At 34.8% G+C, this 15,269-nt stretch overlaps 1 long non-coding RNA gene across 1 annotated transcript; it reads right to left on the bottom strand.

Moving 5' to 3' along the window:
- Positions 1 to 12,834: 12,834 nt before the first annotated feature.
- On the bottom strand, positions 12,835 to 14,734 carry LOC145017131 (uncharacterized). Its single transcript, XR_013666383.1, has 2 exons — positions 13,485 to 14,734; positions 12,835 to 13,399 (listed from the first exon to the last, which is right to left on the bottom strand). It is a non-coding gene; the product is annotated as an uncharacterized LOC145017131 (long non-coding RNA).
- Positions 14,735 to 15,269: the final 535 nt, after the last annotated feature.

Genomic DNA, 15,269 nt, shown 5'->3' with positions numbered 1-15,269 from the left:
CTTTCGCTTTTTCCAGAAAACCTTCTTACTCTCATTACCTTCATTTTGGTACTTTTGATCATCTTCATGGTTTTGGGGATACACGTTACTTCCGGGTCCACTGGACCTGCTAGGGTTTAAATTTGTCACTGCGGCCGTCACTGCAGCATTAACAGCCATTTGAAATAAGACGAAGTCGAACGAAGGAGAGTATGGTGGCGAAGAGTTGTTGTTTCCTTGAGCTGGATCCTTTCTTTGGAGATATTTCGATCTAAAATGATTAGGAAAAAGAGGATGATACGTCCTCTGCATTAAATCAAGAGATATGAAACAAGGGATATCTCTTTCTGACAGATATATAATTCTATTAAGCGATAAAGCAGGAATGAATTATCAAGGCAGATAACTATCACTAAAGGAATGATCGAGGGGCAACGCTTGAATGAAAATTTTCTACAACAAAGTTGGATCTAGAAATGCTCCCATACTATTTCATGATTCGCTGCGATGACGGCTCGTTGTTTGGGGTATTTGGGTAAGTTTTAGGCATGTTGAACACCACAATCACTCCCAGGCACATGTTGGCCATGTCTCGAATAAATATAGTTGATCAGGTTATATTGACCCTAGACACGACTACATAACTGCCCTGGTTTAACCGCAGCGTACAACACCCATTTACTTATGTTTTGTTCTACTTGTAGTTACGGATCTCGGCGGTTAGATATACTTGTATACTTTTGAAAATACTTGTATTTTAAAGTATACTTTTAGTTCAGAGCACTTACTCCCCTTAATGTTTATAGTGTTATACCATGTAAGGTTTGGTATACTCAGTTCACTATAAACATGGTCTCTGATACCAATCTTTTAACAATAATGTTATGGAACAATTCAATTGAAATAATAAGTTTAAGCACAAGATATTCTTTGTACTTTTCCTTGTATTCCCCCCTGAAAACATTGAAAACATTGAAAAAAAGGTAGGGGTATGAACTCACCGGACGAGGATTGTGTCAACTAGGATGCTAAACGTTGGATCAAGGCTTGAAAACGTGCGAGGTTCCTATGTAATATTAAATGATACACAAATGTATCTAATTAGACTTTAAATCACTAATTAGATAAGCTTATACACTCCAAGACACAAAAACACTTTAATTAAGTGTTAGGAGTGGTCCGGGTAGCATCTAAGGGTGTGTAGGGCCTAGATAAAGAGTTTATTCTTCAAAAGTAAGTCCTTAGGGGAGTTTATGGTCCTATGACCATATTCCCATGAGTTTACGGCCGTAAACTCATGGGTGGTGTGTTCTTGGATGCTAAATGGTATTACAATGCACAAAGGAAAGTTCTAGGGTTGATTATATGGCTTAGGAAGTGATCGGGACTTGAAAGGGCCTTGGAAAAGGAGTTTACGGTTTATGAAGATGTTCTTGGGGAGTTTACTACCTTAAACACATGAGTTTACTACCTTAAACTCATGTTTGTCCATGAATCATGCGTTCTAGTGTTTGAAGGTTAAGCATACAAGGTTCTAGGTTCAATTCCAAGCCATACAAGGTGTTAAAGGCACTTTAACACCCATTTGAAGAGTTTATGCTCTAAGGAGATGAGTTTAGGGTCTAAGAAGGTTCTTGGACCGTAAACTCAAGTTTGATCCATTTACATATGTTTCGGTGCATCACATGAAGGATTATAAGGTTCTACACTCTCATGGAACTATTTGGAGCTGTTCAGGGGCATTTTGACACTTTAAAAGGAGTTTATGGTCCATGAATGTGGGTTTACAGCCTAAGCATGTTATTGGACCATAAACTCATGTCCAATACTCAAATGGCACGAATTTGGGGTCAAGTTTCTAAGTCATTTCTAAGCACTAGAATGGGTTTGGAGGGGTTTTGGGGCTTCAAACCCCTCTCAAGGGGTGTTCTCGGTTTTGGGAGGGTCCCTAGACCGTAAACACTTATTCTTGGGTGTTTTTGGAAGTTTCAAACATGAACTTGCATGCCAATCAAGTTAAACAACAAGCTAGGATGGAGTACTTACCAAATTGAGGCTTGAAATGGAGTTTTTTTTGGATCAATTTTGAATTCTAGAGAGAGAGAGTAGTGAGAGAAAGTGTTTAGAGAGAGAGAAAACAACTTCAAAATGATGTCATTCAATCCCGTATATAGGGGTTGAGTTTATGGCCCGGTGGAATTCTACCCGATACTGCCGTTAGACGGTGCTTTTGGTCGTACCCAATAAATTGTCGTAATCACGACTTAGATGAAACTAATAATTTTCCAAATAAATATGGAAAATATTTTAATGTTTATAATGCATCCCGACACTTATGAAACCGAATTAAAAGTCGTGATTAAATTAATTTAACTCTAAGGTTAACGGAAATATTTGAATACGAACGGTTTTATTTACCGGGAACGGTTTATAGTGACGGAATAAATTACGGGTTGTCACATGGTGTTTGTAAGCCGTTAGAGGAGTGACACTTGTGACTCTATGCTCCAAAGACAAGAATATTCAAGCCATTACATGAGAGGTAATCATCTAGATCTGCTCTTATGTGATAATTTCGAAATGCATAGGCTAGATTTATTTCTTGAGTCTTAGATGAATTGCATATACAATAGAGAAACCTAGATCCAAGCTTCAGGGTTTGCATGAGCATATAGGATGTTCTTTTGTATAAAACCTATCAAACATTTCTTGCACTAATTGAAATTTCACGTTTTTCATTCAAAATAATGCATCCATCTTTGGTCATTACAAGTTCTCTTTCTAAAGATTCAATCTTAAGCTTGTAGTATTCAAATGTAATCTAAGATAGTTCAACTCACTATCCAATTTTCACTAACTTTTATGGCAGAATCATATGCCTTATGAATAACTATCATATGTGATTGAATTTGAGTTAGATAAGGTTCACAAATAGATAGATCAAAGTTATTATCAATAATCATAAATTTTACAAGATGGATGATGCTTCGGCTAGGTGTAACATTGGTTGCCATGTAGCAGTAATTTGGTTGAGCATCTTCATCATTAGCTTCCGAGCCAGAAGACCAGTAACCTTGCCTTTTCACTTTTACCAAGTTCTTTTGCTCGACAAGCATAGTAGGTAGAATCCTTCACCTTTGGTTTTTAAGGAACATCAACCAAATATTCCTTTGCATAATGGTTTTTAAGACCACATTATGACAAACAATCTTGGGTTTGGTGAGTTTAGAACTTCCTGAGCTTTCGAAGAATGATTTCAAATGTTGTGTTGATAAATTGGTATATTTTTAGTTGGTTTAGAATAAGGTTGAGAATTGATTTCGAGTGGAGCTTGAAAGCGGTTTTGAGATGGTTTTTGAGTGGGATTCCCTGGTCATCTACACTTCATAGATAGAAGTGCAAACTCTTGCTGGAAACAAAGTTCAGAATTAGCGGCTTCTAAATAAAAACTTTCTTCATATGGGTAGTTCGAGTAGGTTGAACGGGTGGAAAAGGTGGAGTGGCTCCCAAAGGGTCCGGGACAACTAGGTTTGGAAGTAGTTGATTGACCAAACTGAGTAAAGCGATATGACTTCCATAGAGTTATCTCAATGTCTAAGCAACATTAGATTCATGACCTTGTAGTTCGTCAAACAACTGGTAGAGCTTTTGTTTCTTCAAGTATTCATTACTCTAAAGACATGACTTAACATTTACCTATCGTTTTATGAGACTATTTATGAACTTTAGATTGTACTCGAGTGGAGTTTAGACTACCCCATGTGTTTTCATGTTGTTCACCAAGATCCTATACCGGTTTGATACAGAGGCAACATATTCACCAGGAATTGTAGTGAAAGTGTCGAAGTTGTTTACCACTAGTGTTAAACACTTATCATTCATGTTCTCTGAGCCTTCAAACAAATATCAGAGTGTATCCTAAATATCTTTAGTAGATTTGTGCAACCCAATGTTCTCAAAGAGAGATGGTGGAACACCAAATACCATTCCAGAGAAGGTGATTTGATCTACATGGAGTTTGTCGACAGCATTAGCAGTTAGTTGTGCTTGACAAGTCTCATATTGATCCATGAGAGTCATAACAACATATCTAACCACTTGTCTTACAGGAACATGAAGACCTTCTTTCACTAACCACTATATTTCTTCACATTTTTCTTTACCATGCAAAAATCTTTCCATTCTAACTTTTTAGTAATCATACTCTATAACAACTAGCAATGAGGCATGCAATGGACAACCCATTCTATTTTTTATTTGCAATGGGTACATTTCTTGAGATTGATTATAAGAAGCCAATGAAGTAAAGATATTAGAGTTGAAGTGGTACAGAGAAGAACTTTTATCCTGAAAACAGAAATCATTGAGATACCAAGGTAATCTTTAACCAACTATAATCTATTATGATAGATTCAAAGGACAACCACTTAGGCTTTAGATACCAATTTTGAATGCAAAGGTTTGCGCGGACAAGGTTCAAAAACCCAAACTTTGAATTAACTTAACATCGATGATTGCTTGTAATATGGTTACAGTCAAGTCTGGTAAACCAGTCTTGTCTTGAAAATAATTAACTTAACAAAGTGCTCAATATGGAATAATATTTAGTATGAACAATGTAAAGTAAATTAAATAAGAACAATAAGAATGTAAAAGATGGTTGACTGAATGATTCTTTGATTTGATTGAAGTGAGAAAGGTACACTCATAAAGAACTTATATTCAATACAATGGATGTCAACTCCTTATATAGCTAAGGAGTCACAAAAGACAAATACCATAAAATAGCACATGAAGTGCAAGAATATTGGAGATCAACAACCTGCCACATTCGTTACCTGTTGATCTTATCTCATGTACTATACTAGAAAACAATATAAACAATACAAAATAGTACTCGAATATGTAATACATTACAGACTCAAAATGCTTCTAACGGAGGGTAATCTTGGGCTATGTCTTCACTTCATATTTTCTTTACTTTCGACTCATTCTTTATCTCGAACAGATGCATCTCAGATTAAATAAGGATAACCTTTTCATGTTCCATCAGTTTCCCCCATGATGGGTGAAGCCAAGCCTATCAGTTCTCCTTACGTTGTTTTGAGTTTCTTCAGTTTTGTTTATCCTTCTTTTGTCCATTTGAATTCTTTTTGTGTCAATTACATTTTTTAGTGTTATATAGAAAGGTAGAGTTTGCTCAGCTGACTCAGCTAAAAATCTAACTAATGTTGCTAACTTGTTGTTTAGTGATTCCATTTTTTTTACTATTCTAAGAAATCACAATGGCATTATAAGTCGAATCTTTTATGATTTTCCTTTATTCCTTCTTTTGTTATCATATGCCCAAAAAATTCCTTCCTCTTCACCAAACAAGCATTTCTTGAGGTTCAAACTCATTTGCACTTGTCTTAAAATCTCAAATGTTTATTTAACGTCACTTAAGAAAAAATTGTCATTCCTAGTCTTGATGACAATGTTGTCTGTATATTAGTTTAATATTTGTGTAACAACCCAATTTTCACGACCAAAAATTCATTTTTATAAATTACTTTAATTAAAACATTCGTAGGAAAACTTTGTTGAATCATTACATCTCATAAAACTATGCATAATGTCTGAAAATCCAAATCATAAAATAGTGATAATGTCAGAGTAAAATCCCAAGGAATCCCATAGTGCGGAATCAGAGGTGTGTGTATGATGTGCAGCTACCGTGCCGGCTCCTTCCCCTTCCCTGAAGAGGTACCAGAAACAAAACTGAAAACGGTAAGCACAAAGCTTAGTGAGTTCACCCATCGTACCACATACCATAAAATCACATAACATGCATATACTATCAGGCATATCTGGGTGCCCGACCTACCCCTTCGGTCCTGTCATCTGGATAATGTCTAGCATATCTGGGCGTTTGCCTCCCCTTCGGTCTTGTCGACCGGATACTGCCTAGCATATCTAGGTGCTAGCATCCCCTTCGGTCCTATCGACTGGTAACTGGGGACTATTTCACCCCTGCCACTACCACATAATATCATATCACATATATCATAATCTGTCTAGCATGGATAGGTACTAAACTACCCTTACGGTCCTATCAACCGATAGCCGAGGATTATTTCACCCCGTACTACTGTCACATAATATTGTAGTATGCTAGCACATAAAACATAACAGGTAGCAGCAAGCCTAGATGAATATCACAAAGACAATCATCTCACATACAAATCCTAATAGTAGGCCGACATTATGGCCATAGACCCACCGCTACTAGAAGGTAACTCACCTCGTAAGGCTGACTGCTGGAAAACTGCTCGGTAACTGTCTTACTACTGCTCCGGTAACCCTCCGACTATAATCCCACAAAACACTCAGTTAGAACCGGATATCTACTCTTAGGGTAAAATGACTATTTTACCCCTAACCAAGTCCAATTCAAAGTCAACTTCCAGTTGACCCGACTCGCCGAGTTGGGCCTCCAACTCATCGAGTCCCTAACTCATCACCCCCTCCTTATCCACGACTCTGCTTGTCGAGTTTACCAACGACTCGACGAGTTCCCCTTCTATATGAACATCGAATGAAGCTTCATCCAACTCGTCGAGTTGTATGAATAACTCGTCGAGTTTACCTTCAACTGACAAACAAGTCATGTCATTGACTCGCCGAGTTGCATGAACAACTCTTTGAGTTCATCTTCAACTATAAGGAGATTGCCTTGGACTCGCCGAGTCTATTCTTGCACTCGTCGAGTCCCATGAACTCCAGGTTTAAGGCTAAGTCCAATACATTGGGTCACTCCCTTGGACCTTATAAAAACCGTTCTAACGCTCAACTGGGTTTCTTTGAACCCTAACAGCAAAGGGGAGTTTTGCCTTGGACTCGCCGAGCCCTAAGAACAACGTGTCAAGTCGAGCTTCTCTAAGTCTTATTTCTTGATTTCCAACATACAACTCTTGACCAAAAGATAGATCTAAGCTCCTTCAATCGTTCTAGCACGTAAAGTTAAAAACTTTACGTGCATGCATAGGTCTTTGAGCTCAAAATGACATAAAATACGCTCTTATGATGCATGGGACCTTACATGGGTGCAAAAGCAGCCCCCAACTTCCTTGTGACTCCCTTAATGACCTTATTCTGAAGCCTTAACCCCCAACCATGTTTGCAATCATGGTTGGTCACCAAAAAGGCTTATAAAAGCCCTAAATCTCCCCAAAAAAGGGATATATCAAATAAAAGAGCAATGTAACAGCTTTATACCTCCAATGGACTGTGGAATATGCACAAACTTGGGTTCCCCTAGTCTCCACTTGTTTCCTCAAGTCTTTCAGCTTCTTCCTTATGGTCACAACTAGCAAGATCCACCAAAAATTCCTTAGTTCTTCTAAAAAACGACTAGGGTTTGCTATGGGGAGTTCTGGAATCATTGGGGACAAAAGTGAGGCCGAATAAGTGGTTTAAATAAGGTGCAAACCCTCATCTAGGGTTTTGTCCGGACAGCTCCTACTCGCCGAGTCCGGACGCGGGCTCGTCAAGTAGGTCGTTAAACTTCTGTGACCAATACGCTCTGACTCGACGAGTTGGACCTCAACTCACCGAGTCCAAGGCCAAAATGCAAAGTACTAGAATAAAATACATACCAAGAACCAGGTGCTACAATTTGTGTTGATCTAAAATGTGAAGACTTTGTATGCTAACCTTTTCTATGTTGCACCTACATCTTTTAGACAAGAAAATGATCAACAGTGTGGAAGTTGGAAATTCAATCTTAAGAGACTATAAATAAGAATTGGTGTTCTAAATACTATATAAGTTTGATAAATGAGAATGGATGTAGAAATACCCTAAGATTATTCGAAGAAAAAACTTAAGCATCGTGTATGGATGCAAGAAGGGTAGTAAAGTAAATTATTATAATGAGATAAGAGGTTATACTGTAATCAGTCGTAAGATAGATTGCGAATCTATGAACTGATTCTAGATATCGTGAACAAATTCTGAGCATGGAACTTATGAAGTCGGTGAAGGTTGTAATGACCAGAAAATCGTTACCTCTTTAGTAAGAAATTAAATTAAAAATGTAAAGTCATTAGTAGGAAACTAGTGAAAGAAAGTTTTAGAGATCCTCATATTGATCGTTGAAAACAAAGATCGTATGGGGAAGTTACGACCTTTCTAAAAGTACGTTGCTATCAAACAAATTTACAATCTTTCATGTTATATTTATGATACATAATTTCTTTAGGAAGTTTTATTCACATATGAATATTCAAGATTCAATAGCATAAAAATCATAAATTAATATACTAAATGAGAGAACATGCTTAAATTTTAGCAAATAAAAACATTAAATGCTACTTCAATCAATATTGGGTATATTATAGGAATGGTCCCTTAGGTTTGGGGTGGTTTGCAGGGTTGGTCCCTATAAAGAATTTTTACCTCAAACCATTGATATTATATGTTTATGTTATGCATTTAGTCCCTGATAGATGTAAAAAACCTATATTTCCCATGTATAATTATTTTTTTAATTAATTTAAAGTTTATTATTATTTAATAATTAAAGAATTTATTTAAAAAAAATAGATAGTCTTACCACGCAACAACCTAAGTACCTAACTAATAACCATGGATCAACACTACTATCTTCTCCATCCATGGATCAACATTAATACCGGAAAACATCATCTTTTTCTTCTATGCCACTGCTCGCCGAAAAGACCACCATTGTTGGAAACCTTCAAACAAGCACAAAAGCTTACCACCGACTTTACACCTATACCATCATGCCTTATAGCTTCCTTCCACTCCACCATCATCTTCTTCGATAAGGTTATCTACTTAGGTAAATTTTTGCAACAATGTTTATACAAGAAAACCATATGCCACAGAAAAAAATAACAAATAAACAAACATTACATAAATACTCAATAACACCCAAAGGCAAAAAAAAAATAAACTAATCAGAACACCACCTTATACCTTGCAAAATGAAGGTGTCATGCACCACCACTCACAAAATAAAAATCACAACTGCATTTGTAGGTTTTCGGTGAGTAAAATTAAAAATAAAAACATATAGTTTTCAATTCTTATATATATATATATATATATATATATATATATATATATATATATATATATATATATATATACTTGAGTTCCCATGGAGCTGTTTGTGGCTATTCTCTTTCATGCTGGCAAGGTCGTAAAGCTTGAGAAAGTCTTCATGGTATATCAGTGTTCATTAGAGAAGAAGACAATGGTTTAGATGTCGTCGAGGATAGTCTAGTGAGATAAGAAGAATGTGGGTTTCATCAGAGAAAGAAGGTTGTTGACCATGGTTGGGGTTCGTATATTGAAATGAGAGAAATAGAGAAAAATAGGAAAAGAAATGGAGAGAAATCAAAACAAGATACATAATTATTTGGTTGAATTAGTAAATGGGGTAAAGAGGTGTGTAAACTCCAAAAAACACAGGCTAAAATTTTCATTTTTAAAATAATATGACATCCATATTTAAGAAAGTAACATTTAGGATAAATCATTTGTTCATAAACCATTATTCAAAAATCAAAGTTATAATGAAGATAATGTGGAATCAAGAATCATAAAACTGATGATGTGTGTGTACAGTCATGCCTTCACCTCCCAGTAAGCGTAAAACTTAGTGAGTTCCCAAAATATCATATAAAACATAACCTTGTTATCAGCCATGTTCCACCAACAGCCCTGGAACTATCAGTGGTCTCGAATGTCATATACAACACACAATATAATCAACTACATGTTAAGAGCAACCCTGGGACTATCTACAGTCCTAGTAGGCTAACAGCATGCCCTATGTATTAGCAACTTAATTTACATATAGCAATACTCAATAGAGAAGACCCAGTTAGTCAACATATATTACCACACGTGCAACTATAGTGAGAAGACTCACCTGAACAACAAACACATGAAATAAAACCATTAAAGTAACTAAGACGGATTTTTTAGCTCTTTGCACACCTACATCATGTTAATAATTCTTACTTAGGTCATATTTTAATTATTATTGGGTTAGTATACCCAAATCTTACTTAATTCATAGTCTTTTCATTCATCAAATTCTCCTATGTGACCAAACATTTAAATTGAATACATAGTCTGATTATTGACACTCTTTCGTCTTTTGAGTTATCATTGGGTTGAATAAGGCTTATCTCCAAAAATAACATTAGTCCAACCCAATGAAGTCCTAGTAAGATATATTGTTGTTAGCCCTATAAGCCTAAAATGTTGACTCAAGTTACTACCAAAGTCATATAAAAATTTATAGAAAACCTAATAAATCTCTACAATTAACAAAATATAATTTAATTAGTTAAATAGCCCAATAATTGGTATTCCATATGATTCAATTTAATTCCATAATTTCCAGCCCAAAGAAATATAAGCCCAACCACAATAAAAGGTCCATTATGTCAAGAAAACTACCTCACTCATTCCACTCGCAAGCAGTTGCACGTTCAATCCTGACTTTGGTGTCCAACCTATCTCTGGGGATGCCCTAACTCCGATGGGTTTTCTTTCTCCGACTATAGCAGTCATATTTCTTAACACGTATCCTCTCCATTAGAGCTCCAAGTTCTACCCACCTCCTCCACACCTCTTAATGAAATGAATCAGAATCTTTATTATTTTGGAGACCTTCCAAAGGAAATCTCGGATCTCTCTCTAACTCTTATCTCTCTCGGTTCCATTTTCCTATCTTTCCAGCCACACACAATTCACACACTCATAGATTCAAGTAACAACACTTCTTATTCTTTACTCTCCCACCTCCGACGACCTTAGGATACAAAATTTGGTGACCCAATAGCAATTCCATCGATGCAAGCCTCCTCCTCTTTCTCTCCCTTTCTCTTGGTCTTAATCTCTTTCCCCATCTCTAGTCGCACAACACTCTCACACCCTCTAATCTAGGGTTTGGGATGATTAAGGGTGTGCGTGGGAGTGCTTTTATGCTTAAAGGTACTTTTTTTAGAAAAGTACTTATTGGCTTATGCTTTTTAAAGAAGTTTTAAAGAAGTGTTTGGATTAGCTTTCAATCTGACAAAAGCTAAAAGTCGATAATGTGCTTTTTAAAAAGGTGTTTTGCTTAGCTTTTTCCTGTAAAATGACCAAAAAAGTCATGTTTTCATATTTAGAATGATTTACTAGTTTACATATAATATTTTATACTTCAAAAAAAAATTTACACAATTTTTTTATAAACATTTTTTTACAAAATATATAATATAATTTTTTTTAAACATTTTCTACCATGATAATATTAAAATTACATTCATACAAAAGTAGAATACAAATTCTAAATAATTCTTAAAAAATATCATATGTTATGTCGTATTACATTCATCTCCGGAATTCTGTTATATCTTGCACAATAATATCTCATATCGTTGTCATATACGAATTATCGTTACGAGTGCGATGTGTACTTGGACCTTCTTCGTCACCTTCACTACTAGTACGATTGTGTGTAGGATTCTAATATTCTTGTACTGTCCTATTTAATGCATTATCAAACCTAACAACCTTTCTAATATAGTTATGGATCACCACCGATGCAATCACAATACTCACTTGGTGCGTGTACCTGTAATTAACATGCATGTATCTTAATAACGTCCACCTAGCTTTCCACACTCCAAAAGTATGTTCAATGATATTATGCAATAATGAATGGTAAAATTTAAATTTCTCTTTCGGTCGACGTGGTTCATGCATAGCAGTAGTATGTCCATGTCGAAAATCCTATATATGATAACGAATATTATTTCCTTTAGATGGAGCAAGATACCCTCTCGTATTTGGGTATCCGACATCAACAACGTAATATTTATCTGTAAATAAAACAAACATTTATTATTCATTTCATACAAGTATTAAAACCAACAACGTAATACTAACCACTCGTTGGAAATGGAAGATGAAGATCCATTGGAAATGGAAAATTAAAATTACAAGCATCCATTATATTTTGTGTAGCATATCACTTTCGACCAATGTATTTTGATTCCTCGTGTTGTAGAAACAATTCCCTAACGTAATTTTCATCTATAGCACCAATGTAATCCTACAAATACAAAAAAGATATCATAAATAAATCATTTGGTGAAGTAACTGAACATTGGATAATACCTTGAACATTGGATAATATTCATAATTGTTTAATATATATTCGGGAACTTCATCATTATAGTTGGATGCTGCCCTGATGATGTCAGCACTCATCTTAAGCGTAGCTGCCAAAATTGTATGGAAATGCCTATGAATCGTTACCCCGAAATGATTAAAAAATTATTGCACAAATTTATTGCTCCATCCGTGAACCAAAGCCATCAAGAACATTCCTACCAACTCCTCACTAGATATATTTATTGTTTGTTACAGTCCGTAATTTGTAGCAAGATCTATGTATAATTGTCTAAAAACTACTACATGTAGTCTAAACATCTTATAACACCGTCAAGTATGGCCATTTAATATTTCATTAATAAATATGTTCCCCTTGCAGTCTGAAGTGTGACATTGACTACGTATGTTACAAGCTAGTATTATCCATTTAAAAGCTAATCAACATAACATTTCAAATTCTCTATCCTCTTCCATCCGACATTCCTCATTATCATCAGATGAATTAGAGTTATTAGTATATATCCTACATTATACAAAAAAAAAAATGTCAAACAATAACACATAATACAAAATGTCAATTACACAATGTCAATGACTAACACATAAAAAGATAACACACAATGTTAAACATAAAACAATAACAACTAATTTTAAACATAAAATGATAAGACATGATGTCAAATCACAAATCATTATTTCGTTAGTAACTTAAGAAACTCCATATTCACATCAATACTAGTTCGAAACATAAAAGCTTCACAGTTTTGTTTTTTGGTGAAGACTAGCAATTCTTGTGAATACTCTTTAGAGCCTTCCCCTAAATCGGGAAACTTAATGACAATGGTCACACAATCTGCTATTGTTAGGGAGGGATTATTTTGAGGAAAAGTTTGTGTACTTTTTGTTGATATGGCATCCAATAAAGCATCTACTTTTTCCTCATAGATTGTAGTTTTACTCTTGGTTGAACGATGTTGGTAACATTCATAGACTTCTTCCTTTTATTTGAACTACTTTAAGGGAAACTAGGAAAAAGAGTCTCATCTTCGTCTAAATTGATTTCATCACTATCTCCTTCGCCCTCCATATTTTCTTCATTTGGATTGCTATTGTTTTTAAATTATAACGGAGTCATAGTCGTATCTCCAATAGCAACGGAATCCCAAAACAAAATAGCATATTTCATGTTAAATATGCTCGAATATGTGTCCCTAAATTTGACATATTCTTTAATCTCCTACAAGACACACATATAACTTTTAATTCATTTATTCACTATGTAATCATAATTTAAAAAAAATTTAAAAAATAGTAAATCGTACCTTTATTTTCTCCTCCCACCACTCAAGCGATGCGTCTATTAAGCTTGCCATCCCACCGATTCCAGTTTCAATCCTCATTAAATTGTCATAAAGCTTCCAATCTTATTTCATGATATCTCTTTTGTTTTTAAGTTGTTTTATTTCATAGATTTTTCCTGTTTTTTCCTTCATGTGTTTTTTAAATTCTCACACCCAACCTTATTGAAGTGACTACTGGGCCTATTCCCTTTTGACTTCAATCACACATGCATCGACAAACGACTAGAATGTATTATTATCCCATATGGATTTTTTTAATAGATGTTTCACAATCAACAACGTTAATGTGGTTTTTGTCCATAATCTGAGAATTACATAGAATGGAGACATAAACTACAAAAAAATCTAACATCAAAGCAAAGTAACCTATTCACACACAAATAAGACTGCAAACCAAAAAAAGGAAAATCTAATTGATATTTGTGATTTCAGTTAAACCAAATGCTATATGTGATTTCACAGCAATTTCATTTAATTTCTAAACAAATTTCATCAATTTTCCATGAAAACATCAAACCAGAAGAATGAAGTTCACACATATCGATCAAATGAATGGGTATTTCATCCAAACAATTTTTCACAGTAAAAAATCCAATTGTTATATATGATTTTCATAACAATTTCATCCAATTTCTAAAAAAATTTTCACAAATTTCATCGATTTTTCATGAAAACATCAAACCAGAAAAATGAAGTTCACAAGTATCGATCAAATAAAGGGGTATTTCAGCAGAACACTCGATTTATGTAATACATGTGTGAAAATCGATTAATGTAAATGAACACAGCTGTGAAATCGAGTACATGAACACAAATTGATTTATGTAACTATAAAAATCGGTTGTGCTTACTGATGAACACAATGCTTATGATGAACAAGAAAATCAAAATTCGGAACACATAAAACCCAAATTAATATTAAATACGAACCTCACCGGATCGGAAAATGTTGTAGGTGTTGATGCTGGCAGTGGCGGTCTTTTGATGGAAGATCAGATATCGTTGGTGGGAGCAGCTATGGAGAATGATGCACACATAGGGGAGAGAACGATAGTAGTGTGGTTACTCTTAACTGTGAATAATTGAATGGTCCATTATTAGGGTGGGTGGGGGTATAAACGTAATTTTACTTTTAAGAAGCCAAATGCCTTCAAAAAGCCATCAATGTGTAGCTTTTAAAAAACGTGTTTCATTCTTTACCAAAAAGCCACTTTAAAAGATCTTTGCAGCTAAACAAACACATTTTTGGCTTATTGCCTTATTGAAAAAGCCAATAAGCTAATAAGCCCTTTTTATAACCAATCTCAAACACCTTATGAATATGGGATAAACAGCGAAAAACAACAAAACACGATGAAGGTTCTCCTTCCTTCTCACGTTGTCATGATGCAGGGAACAATGGAGTATCGGTTTCCAAAATCGGCAGAAACTGTCCCCCCAAATTTAGATCTTTCACAATTTTTATGCCTCTGGTTGATTTCTTCAACAAAAATAGTATATGTAAATAGAAAAATGCCCCCTGTACCTATATATTTAAAAATTAACATTATCAATACTATGTTTGTTATTATTATTAATTTAAATCCTTATTCTTATTTAACTATTACTTCTAATTTAATAAATCTCATTTTAATTAATTTACTTTCTTAAATTATATCATATTGCCTCTTTAAGCCAATTAATTCATCCAAATAACTATTTGCGACATGTTTTTTAAACAAATAACGAGATGTTACAATTCTCCCC

The sequence above is a fragment of the Lactuca saligna genome, chromosome 9 (assembly GCF_052625555.1).
Source record: "Lactuca saligna cultivar CGN05327 chromosome 9, ASM5262555v1, whole genome shotgun sequence".
Taxonomy (NCBI): Eukaryota; Viridiplantae; Streptophyta; class Magnoliopsida; order Asterales; family Asteraceae; genus Lactuca; species Lactuca saligna.
This window is presented reverse-complemented; position numbering and strand designations above follow the sequence as displayed.